The sequence below is a fragment of the Pan paniscus genome, chromosome 12 (assembly GCF_029289425.2).
Source record: "Pan paniscus chromosome 12, NHGRI_mPanPan1-v2.0_pri, whole genome shotgun sequence".
In the NCBI taxonomy this organism is placed as follows: domain Eukaryota; kingdom Metazoa; phylum Chordata; class Mammalia; order Primates; family Hominidae; genus Pan; species Pan paniscus.
In genome coordinates this window covers 57411993-57428754 of record NC_073261.2, presented here as the reverse complement: position 1 = coordinate 57428754, position 16762 = coordinate 57411993, and positions in this window count along the sequence as shown.

Below are 16762 nucleotides of genomic sequence, written 5' to 3'. Positions count from 1 at the left end.
TAGTAATGGTCTCTCTCAAACTAGATGGAGGGGAGGGGTGTTCATGGGTGTGTATTGTAACATTATTCTTTACATCTTACATATATTTTAAAGTAGTCTTTGTACTTACTCAATACTTAATCACAATTTTAAAAAGTTGAAAGCACAAGTAAGATCATGTTATGAAGACAATAAGAGAGTAGACCTGTGCAGATGGAAAGAAACTGCTCTTTCATTCCAACATGAGGCAGAGGCCTCTCATTGCTGGCTCAACTCAATGTTTGTTGGTTCCAAACATTCAGCCTTTGACCCATATTCCCAGAAGAGTGGTGTAAGTGAAAATGAGTTCATTCAGCACCAGGATACAAGAGGACTGCAGAGAGAGCTCACTGTTCCTGGGCTATGCCAGGGCCAAGCCCTGCTCTCTGCAAGATTCTAAATCACCACTGAGAAGCCTGCTGTGCACAGCTTTCCATTTGCAGTTTTGTTTGGCCTTGGGGATGACCTGAGTAACTAACGCCAGGCCACGGTTCACCTTCCGCACTTGGCCTATTGGGACTGGGAGATGCAGCACGTACACAGAGCTGGCTGGCTTGCAGGGTCATCAGAAGTTTTCCTGACTTCATGACCCCAAGAGACACCAGAGAGGAGCAGATAATATCCTATTAGAGGCCTCTCAGAGAGCGAGGTTAACAAAAAATATTTTAGATAAGCCCTTGCCCATTATTACAGTATCTTTCTGGTCTCTGCGCATTTGTAGATACTGTAATAATGGGCAAGGCAAGGGCTTATCTAAGAGTTTATCTGACATAACTAGATCATTTAAGACAAACCTCCAGCAATTGGATCCTTCCAGAACATTCACGAATACATTTTAACCTATAAGTCAATTTTTCTAAGGAACTTTTATATTGATATACACATATATTCATTAACTGAGTTTTAATTTCCCAAATATTTGAAAGTTTAGAAATAATCAATCAAGAATATCAGCACAATCAAATTAAGGCACAAGAGGCCAGCCACAGTGGCTTCCGCCTGTAATCCCAGCACTTTGGGAGGCCAAAGCAGGTGGACCACTTGAGGTCGGGAGTTCAATACCAGGCTGACCAACGTGGCGAAACACTGTCTTTACTAAAAATACAAAAATTAGCTGGGTGTGGTGGTGGGCACCTGTAATCCCAGCTACTGGGGAGGCTGAGGCAGGAGAATCGCTTCAACCTGGGAAGCACAGGTTGCAGTGAGTAGAGATCGCACCACTGCACTCCAGCTTGGGAGATAGAGCAAGATTCCGTCTCAAAAAAAAAAAAAAAAAAGGTAAGGCATAAGAGAAAATATGCCAGACCTTACATTTAAATAATATCTACCCACATATTCAAACTAGGCTGAATTTGTAGCCAGCTGGTCAGAGGGGAGGGTGGCCTGGTGACTCTTGGACATGCGACTGGTTTCCAAAGTAAAGGTACTCTTGTGGAGATAATAATGCCTAGGAATTTGATCATGTATTTCTTTTTTACAGTATGTACTGTATATTATTTCTTTTTTCCTTTCTGTCTCTCCCTCCCTCCATTTCTCTCTTTTTCTTTCTTTCATTTTTTTCTCTTTCTCACTTTTTTTTTGGCCTAATTGAATTGGTTAAACCATTAAGTACAAAGAATATACAAAAGTGATAGCAGATATCCTCAACTTATATTTCTATTTTTTTCATCGCCATACAGAATTCCAACAGTTTGTCATAGATACATTGAAAGATTTATCTAATTTATCTAATATTTGTTAGATTACCTTAACTTGGGAAAATAAGAAAGAAATTAATGAGAAACTTTTAAATGTTTATATTTGAATGGATTATTTTAAATGAACTAGGAGGATAGAACTTCGCTCAGATTTTTTTAATGTCCTATGATTTGAACATTATTAAAAGGTCAGTTTCATAACGCAAGACAAAACATTTAGCTTAATCAGAAAATGGACTTCAGCTCCTAATAAATTATTTCTAGATAACTGGAGTATCCTGCCTTACCGTTGGGGTGCAAATAATAGCTCCCTGGCAATACGCTCAAAACTCATTTGCCAAGATTTGCCAGATTCTAGACTTTCTGTCTCCCTAGGGCTTTGCCTACCATGTCTGTATATTTGGGAGTATATTTGTGTCTGAAGGGCCTTCCTGGTCACTCTCAGTTCTACATGAAGCCAGAACCATACATGTCTCACTGAGCCTGGAAGACTCCTCAATGGCTGCCAGAATAAGCTGAATTGCAGCTGCTGCCGTCCCCTAAACAGAAGGTCTGGTTCTGATGCTGAAATCTGGATACTTGAAAGAGAGGTCTTTGCTTGCTCTTATGGCCCACAATTGAATCAGAACAAAGCTTCCCCTCCTGAAACTTGTGATTGTCAGACACGAGGTTGAGGTTGAACACTGCATTGCCAAGGTTTGGCTCCTGGTGCAGATTCCCGCCTAAGCTGCAATAGTTCAGCCAGATGACTTCTGCAACCAGGTGTGTGTCATCTTAACACTGGGCTCTGCTCCAAACCAAATACGTTGATCCAGGGTTTGCTTATCAATTCTCTCGTTTTTCTGTTTTATAATTCATCAGTGTATGTTTTCTTTAATATTACTTACTAATTTTTAAATTCTTACTCTCCTTAAGCTTATCATTCCTTTTATATTAAGCAATAAAACCATTTACCACCATTAATTTCTTCTGTGTATAACTGACTTCATTCCTTAATTTTCGACATGTATTCTTAACATCATTATTATTTATTTTAAAAGCCAATAGCTACATGTTTTATTACTTCAACTACAAAAAATACTGTAGGACCGTATTTTGAATTGTTTTGTCATTTGTTCTTTTATTGTTAATTTATAGCTTTATCTGTGGCATGTGAATCTCCAATTGGAATTTATAGAGCTTTTCTCAAGTCTAGATCAATTTTTGAAAACATTCCAGGGATATTTAAAAAGAAGATGTGTCAGCTCCAAGATTCAAAGTAGAATGTAAAATTAGAGAAGGTGGAGTTTAATTCTCTAGCTTTGAGCATAGGTTGGACTCAGTGACATGCTTCTAGCCAACAGAACATAGAAAGGAAAAAATAGTGAATTTCCAGTGGAGAAATCTGGCTGACACCACCTTAACCAAGTGATCAAGGTGAACATCATCAATATTAAACAGGTTGATATCTTGTGTCCTCTCATATGATGTGACCTTCACCTTGCTCATATTCTTCCTCCAAATCCATAACCCCAGTATAATCATGAGAAAACTTCAGACACATCCAGACCAAGGGACATTTTACAAAAGATCTGATAGAAATCTTCAAAGATGTCAAGGTTATTGTATTTGTTTCTCGGGGCTGCCATGCCAAATTACTACAAACTCAGTGGCTTAAAATAACAGAAATTTATTTTCTCCTAGTTCTGAAAGCCAGAAATTTGAAGTTGAGGTGTCAGCAGGGCTACAGGAGGAGAGTCCCTCCTTGCTTCTTCAGCTTCTGGTGGCGTCTGGTGTTCCTTGGTTTATGGCAGCACCCCTCCAATCTCTGCCTCCGTCTTCACACAGACTTCTCCCCTGCATGTCTCTCTGTCTCAAATCCTCTTCTCCTTTCTCTTATAAGTCATTAGATTTAAGGCGTACTCTAAATCCAAGATGATCTCATCCTGCAATCTTTAACTTAGTTATGTCCACAAAGACCCTATTTCCTAATAAGTTCTTCCAGGGGTATCAGAGGTTAGGGTTTGGACACATCTTACTGGAGAACCCAATTCAACTTGCTAAAGTCATGAAAGACAAGGAGACTGAGAAACTGTCATAAATTGGGGAAAACTAGGGAGCCCTGATGACTGAATGCAATCTGGGATCCTGTCTTGGATCCTAGAGCAGAAAGAAGGCATTAATGAAAAAACTGGTTTAAAAAATCCAAAGAAAATCAGTAGGTGAGTTAACAATATTATGACAATGGTAGTTTCATAATATTGCTTAACAATGTCTTAACATTAATTTCACAGTGTTGATCATTGTGTCATGGTTATTTAAAATGTTCAGATTGGGGGCCGGGCGCGGTGGCTCACGCCTGTAATCCTAGCACTTTGGGAGGCTGAGACAGGCAGATCACGAGGTCAGGAGATGGAGACCATCCTGGCTAACACGGTGAAACCCTGTCTCTACTAAAAATACAAAAAATTAGCCAGGTGTGGTGGCATGTGGCTGTGGTCCCAGCTGCTCAGGAAGCTGAGGCAGGAGAATCACTTGAACCCAGGAGGCAGAGGTTGCAGTGAGCTGAGATGGTGCCACTGCACTCCAGCCTAGGCAACAGAGTGAGACTCCATCTCAAAAAAAAAAAAAAAAAAAAAAAAAAAAAATATATATATATATATATATATATATATATGTTCAGATGTTCATCCATATTAGAGGAAGCTGGGAGCAGGGTACATAAAATCTCTGTCTTTATCACTTCTCTATAAATCTGAAATTGTTTCAAACTCACAAGTTTTTAAAGTGACTAGACTGAACTACTTTATTCAAAGATAAAGATTGAGATTTTGTTTAAAAGTCTAGATATTAGAAAAGACAAAACTAAAGAAACACTGATATGTGAAAAAAGAAATTGGAATGTATAGATACATTTTAAATAAATAATAAAATCAAGGGTGGTAATATTGTCAAAAAGAAGAATTTGTGGCAAAATTAGTGAATAAAATAATAGGAGGTCCTTTGGGATAACAAAACATTCAATCTACATTGAAGTCAACTTTAGAAACAAAATTACATAGATTGAAGATATATAACACCAAAAAAAATCTATTGGAAATGCTAAAAGAAACTAGCAAAGCTACAAAATGGGAAGAGATTTCTATCAGTTTCTGACAGTTCAAATTCACAAAAATAAAATATTAAAAACTTCAATATTTAGATGTTTGCACCAGGAAGTGGAAGCTCCATGAAATGCAGACTCATATAAGTATCTGCTGGCAACAGCTTAAGTGTCACAAGCTGTGTTGCACTGATGACATGATTTTTCCGAAACAGCAAACAATTCTTGATAGTGTTCTAAACAAAGGAAATATAGCCTTCCCTAAATTTACACGCATTCCTGAAAATTTTGGTGCCTACTAAAAAGTTACAAAGTCAATTTCTTTATGTTTGAAGCAAGTTCATATCTCATCTCAGAAAATTACAATCAGATGGAACACAGGACAAGTTTTCATGGCATGCAGCTGTAAACACAATCGAACAAAGTTAGCAGAACATCCCTTCAAACAACTTGGGTATGTAGTGTGTCCCCCACCTTCATTAATTTCGACAACTAAAATCCCCCTGAAATCTTCTGAATTTTTTACTTTGCTTGATACATATTATATGTGAGTAATATGCAGAAAGCCCCAAAACAGAGGCCCTTAGCATAGCAGGCATGTCCCAACTGAGCACAACTTTGGTTACTGCCTACACTTAACTTGGTCTTCTAATAGGATTCCCTAGTTAGGGGACCATTAAAGCAACTGACACCCCTGTTGTCTTCCCTACATCAGCATGCTTCTCTTGCTTGGAACAAATGTCAAAGCCCATCACACCCTGCATGCCTATTACTCTTGAAAATCCTGATGTCATGGGCAGAGTCAGACCTTGCCCAGGGGCAACTGCCTTCAATTCTGTCCTCTCCTTTTCTGAACACAGCAGTATTTGTGTCAGGGTAGAGGTCTCGCCAGAGGCACCCTCAATGTTGGAAACATTCCCACCGTGCCAAATGTTTTCTTTGACACGTTGTTGTTGGTGCTGCTGACGTTAGGCTTGGGCAATGGCCCCTTTCTTGCCTGCAATGACAATTCTCATCATAACCCTGTTGCTGAAATGACTTGCAGGTTACCGGAGTGAAATGGAAGCTGGGACTGTTGCTTCAATCACCTGCTCTCCTGCTGGCATGGACCACAAATCATTTGCAGATTAGAGGTTTGACTGCATCTAGACGCTCCTTGTTCTGCTTTCACATCCAGCCCCGTTGGGGCTTAGCTTTAAGTCCCATTAATGTACTGTGCAGGTACTGTTTTTTTTTTTTAATCATGAGCTCATTGGTACTTCCCTCAGACTGGTCCTACATTGTATTATAGTAACAAAAACTTTTTAGATTTTGGCTTTTCAATAGCATCCTTCATCTATTCTACTGCTAGGACAAATTTTTACTCTATTTTTGTATTATTTGTTCAATTCAACGGGAATATGGAAGAGAAGGGAGTTAATATACAGGCTTAAAATGTTGCCTTGGCCAGGGGCTAGAAAGGGAGATGAGTCAATGGCAGACACCACCCATGGCCTTGTCATGAGGCTTTGAGGGTCTGGCTGGTGGCCAGTGGGACTGGTACGTGTGATAGGCCTGTGGTGACCCTGAAGCTGAGGAACGGGAGGGGCAATTGTTGAGCTGCTGATGTCTCTGTCTTTGGTCTGGCTTGGCTGCAGTGAACAATGGCCATGTTTAGCAGTGACCTGGACAGACTGCGGCCAGATTCTAACAGAGGCAGGCCCCACATGCATTATTTTATTAAAAAGACAAAAAAAGATTAAAAATCAACTATCTAGGTCTTAGATATGAATTAATAATTTATTTTCCAGAAATATGCAGATTTGCTCATCTACCACCTGTTGGATGAAGGTGTGCATTTCTCCACCGTGGGGGTGTCATCTGCCTCTCATGGCATGAGGTGGTGCGGGCAGATGCCATGATGCCATGCAGAGACTGAGCTTTAGCCAGCCAAAGGGACTCACTCAGAACCACCCAGGCCAAACCAGGACCAGGTCTCAGGTTTGGCTCTCTCTCTGACTCCAGTATTTTCCTCTCAGACATTTATTCAAATATCATTCAGTGGGAAAGCAAACATAGCTTATGGAAAAAAAAAGCTTTAATTTATATCAACAACAAAAGCTAAGTCTTAGATGAATGCTAAATCCTTATTTCTCATTGTCAAGAGTATCAAGCGCCAGAGTTTTGGGGCGCACGCATACACACACACACACACACACACACACACACACACACACACACACAAGCTAATCTCAGTGAGACCGACGCCCTCCCAGGCCTTTTGAGTTCTTTAGCTAATTGCACAAGGCGGTCAAATCAACAATGCTCTCTTTCATGCTTGAGCAACGGAGATGGGTCTTCCCTACTCAGCTTTTCATCTCTTCAGTGGAAATTATTCAATAAACAGTGAAACACAGTGCAGCAACCTCCTTCCCAACCCACACACCCCCCAAGATCAAAATTGTCAGCAATCTCTAAGAACTTCCTAGGGGCTTGGCCACACCTGCCTATGATACCCGTGTGGCAGACAGTGTAGGGCAGTGGATTAGCCAGAGCTGGATTCAAAAACTGGTTCCTAGCTAAGTTAATTAACTTCCTAGGGCCTCAGGGGGGAAATGGAGTTAATAATGCCTACTGTTGTCAACTATTACGACCAACAACAAAATCTTAGTAGCATTCAATAACAAGCATTTTGCATCCATCTATGGGCAGCTAGCTGGAAACTAGCTGACTGAGGCTGGACTTGGCTGAGCATCTCTCCTTCAAGCTCTAAGTCCATCTGGCTCCAATGTGCGCCATGCCTCTCATTCTGGCTACAGGTGGAAGGGCAGCACCTCCAGGGAGAAGCCCTTCTCATGGAGCATGGTCTGCCACATAAATCCCTCTTTGCATCACATTTACTTTTATCCCTTGGGCCAAAATAAGTTTTACGATCAAGCCAAAAGTCAAGGTGCAGGTAAATAACCCCTTTGTGTACTTCTCATGTGAAAGGCACTCAACAGTTAGATGGCAAAAGAGGGTGGTGAAGAATTGGAGCTGAAAATTCAATCTGCCCCACTACTGCATAGGGTTGTGGAAAAGATAAAATGCAATGATGTGTGATACATATACATATTAAGCATTTAATAATCATTTGTGTCATTTCATTACATGCACTCCAGACCCATTGCTATAGTGCCCTGGCTGAAGTCTATTCAGGCTGTGGGAGGCAGTCAAATATGGCTTCCATCAATTTCTTCCTTTACTCTATTGGCATGCTTTTCCATGAATCAAAAAGTAGAGTATAATTCTCTTCTTTCAAATCTAAGTTAAACTTTGTGACTTCCCTTGACCAAGATAGAGAAGCAGAAGTGACAGTCTGAGATTCCTAAGGTTAACACATAAGAAGACTTGTCACTTCTGCCTGAGTCATTGGAATGCTCACTTTAGGACTGCTCCCTCTGAAGCCCAGTGGCCAAGCTGGAAGAAGCCCAAGCCACATGGGGAGGCCACAAGTACGTGCCAAAATTTACAACTCCAGCTGAGCTTCCAGCCAACAGCCAGCATCCGCTGTTAGCTATACCAGTGGGCCACTTGAACGTCCAGCCCAGTTGATCCTTCAGATGACCAGAGTCCAGCTGATATCTTGCTGCAGTCACATGGGAGACCCCAAATGAGAGCTTCCCAGCTGAGCCCCAGTCAGCCCTCAGAACCATGGGAAATAATAATTCATTGTTTTAAGTCATCATGTTTTAGGATGGTTTATTTTGCAGCAGTAGGGAGGCAGAAGGCTGGCCAATGCTAATATTTCCACTGGTCACTGAAGCCATGCAGAACCCTGGTGGCTAAAGAATCTTCTCATCCCCAAACTCACCAGAGTTCCCTCTTCGTGTTGGTCCTGTCTCCCCTTTCCAGGGCTGTCAGAGCCCTTTAAAAAGGCTTTTAGCATTAGCTTAGCTCCCTCTCCAACCCCTTTCACTTCAAAGTGGGGAAGGTGTCCATGGTGTGGGAGGTAAACGAATTAGTTTGGCAGCAACTCACTGAGACTGGACACATGCAAGTTCAAGCCTTTCGAGGGGCTGAAAGGGGATGGCTGTTCAGAGTTCTGATGCATGTATGTTTCCCTAACGCTCTTCATTCATGGGACTCAGAATGACTCAGACTTCAGATGAATTGAATTGACTCTTAGACTTTTGACTAGTAGATGATCTTTGCATTTGACCCTAAATGTACTTGATGCCATATTCAAGAGGCATCTGAGAATCTGATTCCCCAGAATTCTGCACTGACTTCTCCTATTTCACAAGCTCTGGGGAAGACAAGCCCATGGGCAGGCCCATGAAGCTCTACAGAGTGCCTGAGAGCCACTGAAAAGGCCCTGGTGGATCTCATGGGGCTCAGCTGCCCATAAGAACTCCACCCATCAGAGCATAGATGTCCACAGCAGCCCAACAACGTTCTTGGAAACCAAATGCAATTACAACACTTTCATTCAAGTGATTTCTTCCTGCTGACTTGCTTTATACATCTGCTCTGCAAAAGTAATTTTACAGTAAATAAAGCAGCAACCCCTTGTTGGAATTCAAGGACCTTCAGCCCTATGTAAGTCAAAGGAAGAATCCCCATCATCCGCTTATCTAAACATGAGAGTTACACAGTCATTTAAAGGATTCAAAGGAACTAGACAAATTGCAAGTTGGTGACACAAAAATCAACATCCTGCAGTAGAATAAAGAAATAACAAAGCCAAGCACCGTGTTATGAATGGGATTCAGAAAATCTAGTTCCTAGAAATTCCAGTCATGGAAAAAATTGCAGAAAAAAAAAGGATTATCAGGTTTAAACCTAAACTTTCAAAACTTGTTCAGCTCCTCACCTTCCCACTTACAGACGTTATCAGCAAGCTTTCCTTTGTCTCAATGGGTGACATGGGCGAAGGAGCATCCCAGCTCTATCCCTTACAGGCACATGTATTTTTAACAAAGATATTTGGCAACTGTCAGATTTTCATTCACAGAATGAGGAGCATAATATCAAAATCATAGTTGTGAGTCTTAATGGAACTATGGCATTCATGTAAGCCTTTAACAGAACTCTTGTCTTACAATAATTCATTTCTTTGGTCAATGCTAACCCCTAAATCCAACTCTCTCTAGCTCTCTCTGTCTTTCTTTCTCTCTCTCTCTCTCTCATTGCCAGCCTCTACATTTCCTTATTCTCTTTTCAGACAAGGATATCTACTTAACTCCCAACTTAAAAAAAAATCACACAAACAAGCAAACACAAAAGCTCCTTCAACCTTGTATTTCTTTCCTACCTCCAACTCTACCCCAACTATTGCCCATTTTATAGCTTCACAGTTAACTTTTTACACTCACTGTATCTACTGCCTCCCCTTCAATTTACTGTTTGTTTTTAACACTATGTGATTTGTAACATTTACTTTTGAGCTCTTATCCATATGAACATTTTTCATAGTTGCCAACATAAGCTGCATATATCGTACATTTATTTTTTGTAAGAATGCACAATGATATCACTTTCTCATGTTTTACAGGCTTCATGTGCTTTATTTGTGATGGCTACATAGATTTTATTACTGATCCAAAACTTATTAAATCGTTCTCATAATGTTGGGCATGATTTTACATTTTAATTATAACTGTTAAGTGGTGTATGTGTGTGTGTGATGTGGTGTTTATAAAACAAAGAACACACAGAGTAATTTATAAACATTGAAGGCAATGTATTATATATAATTTTTACTGTGTATGTATGCATGATTTATGTGTATATATATGATTTTTAGTGTTGCTTTCAATGTTTATAAGTTACTGTGTGCAGTGTTTTTTTTTCAACTCTTTCAGTTTTGTCAACATTATTTTATAAATATCTTCATGTATTGATATCTAGTTCATGTGACTGTCACTTTTAATGGCCTAGCATTTCATTGTGCTAATAGCTCATTAGGATGAAGCAATGTTAGCAGGATTCCTTAGCAGAACCATTAGAAAAATCTGAAGCATCTCATTTTTTTAAATACTGTAAATTTTTGACTAAGTACAGCAGCTCATGCCTGTAATCCCAGCACTTTGGGAGGCCAAGGAGAATCACTTGAGGCCAGGAGTTACAGACCAGCCTGGCCAACATGGTAAAACTCCATCTCTAGTAAAAATACACACACACACAAATAGCCAAGCATGGTGGCCAGCTACTCAGGAGACTGAGGCAGGAGAATTGCTTCAACCAAGGAGGCAGAGGTTGCAGTGAACCGAGATTGTGCCACTGCGCTCCAGCCTGGGTGACAGAGACTCCATTTCAAAAAAAAAAAAATTTTTTTTTAATGAAATAAAATGCTGTACATTTTTACTCCAAATAATAAATACACATAGTTTAAAAGTCAGATTGTCCAGGCCGGGTGCGGTGGCTCACGCCTGTAATCCCAGCACTTTGGGAGGCCGAGGCGGGCGGATCACGAGGTCAAGAGATCGAGACCATGCTGGCCAACATAGTGAAACCCCGTCTCTACTAAAAATACAAAAAAATAGCCGGGCATGGTGGCGGGCGCCTGTAGTCCCAGCTACTCAGGAGGCTGAGGCAGGAGAATGGCATGAACCCAGGAGGCGGCGCTTGCAGTGAGCCAAGATCACACCACTGCACTCCAGCCTGGGCAACAGAGCGAGACTCTGTCTCAAAAAAAAAAAAAAAAAAAAAAAAAGTCAAATTGTCTTTAAGTCACAAAACAAAATGCTCTCATTTTCTATCTCACCATTCTCCCTGTTCCTAGACCTTTTCAACTATTTTAACTAAATATTGTCATTTCTACATTGCCATGTTTCTCAATGATATGCATACACTGATATATTTTGATTCATCAATTTCAGACATTATCTATTGACTTTCTATTTTAGAAGTGATACTCAGCTCTCCAATGTCAATCACATCAAGGTAACTATTATTAATAATTTCTCTTTTCCCTGTTGGCAGTATCCTTTTAGGAACCTTCTTTCTGCTTCTCTCTGGACTGGCTCTTCTCCAGGCCACCTGCACAGCCATCCTCCTAGGGTGGCCCTTTGCTGTCATCCTAAGCATTCCCTTTGCCTTTCTCCTGAGTTGGTGTATTAGGCAGGGTTCTCCAGAGAAATAGAACCAATAGGATATGTGTGTTTGGAAAGAGAGAGAGAGACAGAGAGAGAGAGAGAGAGAGAGAGAGAGAGAGGAAGGTGGGGAAGGGAAAGAGGAAGAAAGAGATTTATTTTAAGGAATTGATTCATGTAATTGTGGGGACTGGCAAGTCAAAAATCTGTAGAGCAGGCTAGAGACCAAGGGAAGAGTTGAATTCTTACAGTCTTGAGTCCCAAGGTGCATTGGAGGCAGAATTCCTTCTTCTTCACGGACCTCAATCTTTTCTCTCAAGGCCTTAAACTGATTAGATGAAACCCACCACAAAGGACAGGTAATCTGCTTTACTCAAAGTCTACTGATTTAAATATTAACACCATCTAAAAAACACCTTCACAGCAAAGTCAAAACTGGTATTTGACCAAACAACTGGCCACCACAGCTTAGCCAAGCTGACACATAAAGTTAACTATCACAGATGGGTTCCCTGTTTTCTTGGTATCAAGTCTTCCTTTCTGGCTTTCCTCTTTCATTTTGGTGCATCTTGTCTAGCACCATCTTGAGAACATATGCATGGCAGGTAAATTTCTTGAGATCTCACATATTGGAACATGTCTTATTCTATCCCAGCATTTCACTGATAGTTTGACTATGCGTGGACATACAACCCAATTCTGGGTTGTAAATAATTTTCCTCTATTACCTGCTGGCTTCAAATGTTGCTGTTGAGGAACCCAAGGTCATTTTAATTCCTGATTCTCCTTACATGACCTGATTTTTCCCTCTAGAATCTTACAAAGCCTTCTGTCTGTCCCAAATATTCTGAAATGTAATAATGAGCTTGGAGTAGATCTATTTTTAGCTTTATTCAGGGAACTCAGAACATTTTTTCAAACTAGACACTCATGTCCTTCATTCTAAGAAATTTTCTTCATGATTTTTTTTTCTTTTTTAAATCAACTTTTATTTTAAACTCCAGGGTACATACGCAGGATTTCCAGATTTGTTACATAGGTAAATATATGCCAGGGTGGTTTGCTGCACAGATCAACCCATCACCCAGGTATTAAGCCCAGCATTTATTAGCTTTTCTTCCTGATGCTCTCCCTCCCCCCAAGCCCCTGATAGGCCCCAGAGTGTGTTGTTCCCCACCTCCCCATGTGTCCATGTGTTCTCATTGTTCAGCTCCCACTTATAAGTAAGAACATGCAGTGTTTGGTTTTCTGTTCCCATGCTAGTTTGCTGAGGACAACAGCTTCTAGCTCCATCTATGTCCCTGCAAACGGCATGATCTCAATCCTTTTTATGGCTGCATAGTATTCCGTGGTATATATGTACCACATTTTCTTTATCTAGTCTATCATTGATGGGTTTTGGGGTTGGTTCCATGTCTTTGCTATTGAAAATAGTGCTGCAGTGAATGTACGCATGCATGTATCTTTATAATAGAATGATTTATATTCCTTGGGTATATACCCAGTAATGGGATTGCTGGGTCAAATGGTATTTCTGCTTCTAGATCTTTGAGGAATCACCACACTACTTTCCACAATGGTTGAAATAATTTACATTCCCACTAACAATGTAAAAGCGTTCCTTTGTCTCTGCAACCTTGCCAGCATCTGTTGTTTCTTGACTTTTTAACAATTGCCATTCTGACTGGCATAAGACAGTATCTCATTGTGGTTTTGATTTGCATTTCTCTAATAATCAGTGATGAGCTTTTTTTCATATTTGTTGGCTGCATGACTGTCTTCTTTTGAGAAGTGTCTGTTCATGTTCTTTGCCAACTTTTTGATTGGGTTGTTTTTTTCTTGTAAATTTGTTTAAGTTCCTTGCAGGCTCTGGATATTAGACCTTTGTCAGATTGATAGATTGCAAAAATTTTCTCTTATTCTGTAGGTTGTCTGTACATGCTAATGACAGTTTCTTTTGCTACACAGAAGCTCTTTAGTTTAATTAGATCCCGTTTGTCAATTTTTGCTTTTATTGAAATTGCTTTTGTTGTTTTCGTCATGAAATCTTTGCCCATGCCCATGTCCTGAATGGTATTGCCTAGATTTTTTCCTATGGTTTTTATAGTTTTGGGTATTACGTTTAAGTCTTTAATCCATCTTGAGTCAATTTTTGTATAAGGTTTAAGGAAGTGGTCCAGTTTCAATTTTCTGTATATGGCTAGCCAGTTCTCCCAGCACCATTTATTAAATATGAAATTTGTTGTCCATTATTTGTTGTTGTCAGGTTTGTCAAAGATCACATGGTTGTGGGTGTGCAGTCTTATTTCTGAGTTCTCTATTCTGTTCCATTGGTCTATGTATCTGTTTTTATGCAGTACCATGGTATTCTGGTTATGGTAGCTTTGCTGTATAGTTTGAAGTCAGGTAGCGTGATACCTCCAGGTTTATTCTTTTTGCTTAGGATTATCTTGGCTATACGGGCTATTTTTTGGTTCCATATGAATTTTAAAATAGTTTTTTCTAATTCTGTGAAGAATGTCAATGGTAGTTTAATGGGAATAGCATTGAATCTATAAATTACTTTGTGCAGTATGGCCATATTTACAATATTGACTCTTTCTATCCATGAGCATGGAATGTCTTTCCATTTGTATGCTCCCTGATTTCCTTGAGCAGTGGTTTGTAGCCCTCCTTGAAGAGGTCCTTCACTTTCCTTGTTAGCTGTATTCCTAGGTATTTTATTCTCTTTGTAGCATTTGTGAATGGAAGTTCATTCATGATTTGGCTCTCTGCATGCCTATTATTGGTGTATAGAAATGCTAGCAAATTTTGCACATTGATTTTGTATCCTGAGACTTTGCTGAAGTTGCTTATCAGCTTAAGAAGCTTTTGGGCTGAGACAATGGGGTTTTCTAGATATAGGATCATGTCATTGGCAAACAAAGATAATCTGACTTCCTCTCTTCCTATGCGAATACCCCTTATTTCTTTCTCTTGCCTGATTGCCCTGGCCAAAAACTTCCAACTTTTATTTTAGGTCCAGAGGGTACATGTGCAGGTTTGTTACATGGGTAAATTGCATGTCTTGGGGGTTTGGTGTGCAGATTATTTTGTCACCAGATAATGAGCATAGTACCCAATAGGTTGTTTTTTGATCCTCACCCTCTTCCCCCGATCCACCCTTCAGTAGGCTCCAATGTCTACTATTTCCTTCTTTGTGTCCATGTGTACTTAATATTTAGTTCCCGCTTATAAGTGAGAACATGCAATATTTGGTTTTCTGTTTCTGCATTAATTCACTTAGGATAATGGCCTCTAGCTCCATTCATATTGCTGCAAAGGACATGATCTCATTCTCTTTTATGGCTGTGTAGTATTCCATGGTGTATATGTGTGCCACATTTTTTCCCTTTATTTTCCTTGTTCTCCCATTCTATGATTCTATTATTCAGATGTTGGACCTTCTGCACTTGTGCATTATTTTATTCACATTTTTTCTTCTCTTTTTCATTGCATTGTCTTTTTTGCTCTACTTCCTACAAAGAAGCCTTCAAGCTTATTTTTCTAATATTCTGTTGTGTTTTTTTCAATTATACTATTGTGTCATAATTTCTCAAAGTTCTTTTTTTATCTGAGTGTTCCTTTTTCTAGCACTTTTTTAATTTTATGGATGTAATATCTTCTCTCAAAGCTCTGAAAATAGCAATTTGGGAAAGAAGCTCTTCTTTCAACATGGTCTCTGTTACCTCTAAGTGCTTTTCTCTGTGTGTATGTGTGTGTTTGTCTCAATCTTTTATAACACAGTCTATATCAGTCCATTCTCACACTACTATAAAGACATACCTGAGACTGGGTAATTTATAAAGAAAAGAGGTTTAATCAGCTCACAGTTCTGTGGGCATACAGGCTTCTGCTTCTGGGGAGGCCTCAGGAAACTTACAATCATGGTGGAAAGCAAAAGGGAAGCAGACACATCTTACATGGTGGGAGCGGGAGGAAGAGAGAGAAAAGGGAGGTGCTACACACTTTTAAATAAACAGATCTCATGAGAACTCACTCACTATCACAAGAACAGCAAGGGTGAAGTAACACAATCATCTCCCATCAGGGCCCTCCTCCTACACTAGGGATTAAAATTGGACGTGAGATTTGGGTGGGGACACAGAGCCAAACCATTACACATCCTTTCTGTGAATGTGTGGTCATTATGGTTCATCTGTTCAAGTCTAAGTGTGGGAACTGATTAGAAGCTCAAAGTTTGTGAGTGGAGCTTGTCTTCTTTAGGCTTCTTTGCAGAGTGACTGGGCAGAGTCAGTCATTGAAAAAGCCCTGATGTTAGTATCTTTAGAGTTTTTTTCTTGGGATGACAAATTCCCAATAGAAAACATTTCATTCTCCTGCCGGTGCCACTGCACTCCAGCATGGGCAATAGAGTGAGACTCCATCTTAAAAATAAAATAAAATAAAATAAAATAAAATAAAATAAAATAAAATAAAATAAAATAAAATAAAATAAAATAAATTCCTGCCCGGAAGGTAATGGTCTGGCTGCCAGCACTCATGGAGATCAGTGAGGGAATAGAGCTGAAGGTCTGAGCCTTCAGCATTCAGTACATTCAGTACTCCTCTACTCCCACAACTCCCCTATTTTCAGTAGAGAACTGATGCCCTCAGCTATGCCTAGCATCCCCCAGTCCAAACCCTCTGTTTTATTTTCATCAGAGAACGACATTCCAATCTTCTGCTGAGGTTGAGGAAGACTGACTACCCAGAGAGCATCTGGGGATCTAGCTGCTTTTTAAAGAGCCTTCAATTACTTTCTTTATTTTAGCCCCATGCTGTATCCCTCAGTACCAGTGATTCTGCAGTACAGATAAGGAGGGTTCATCACTTTTCCCATTGTCAGGTTAGATGCAACTTTCCAGCTG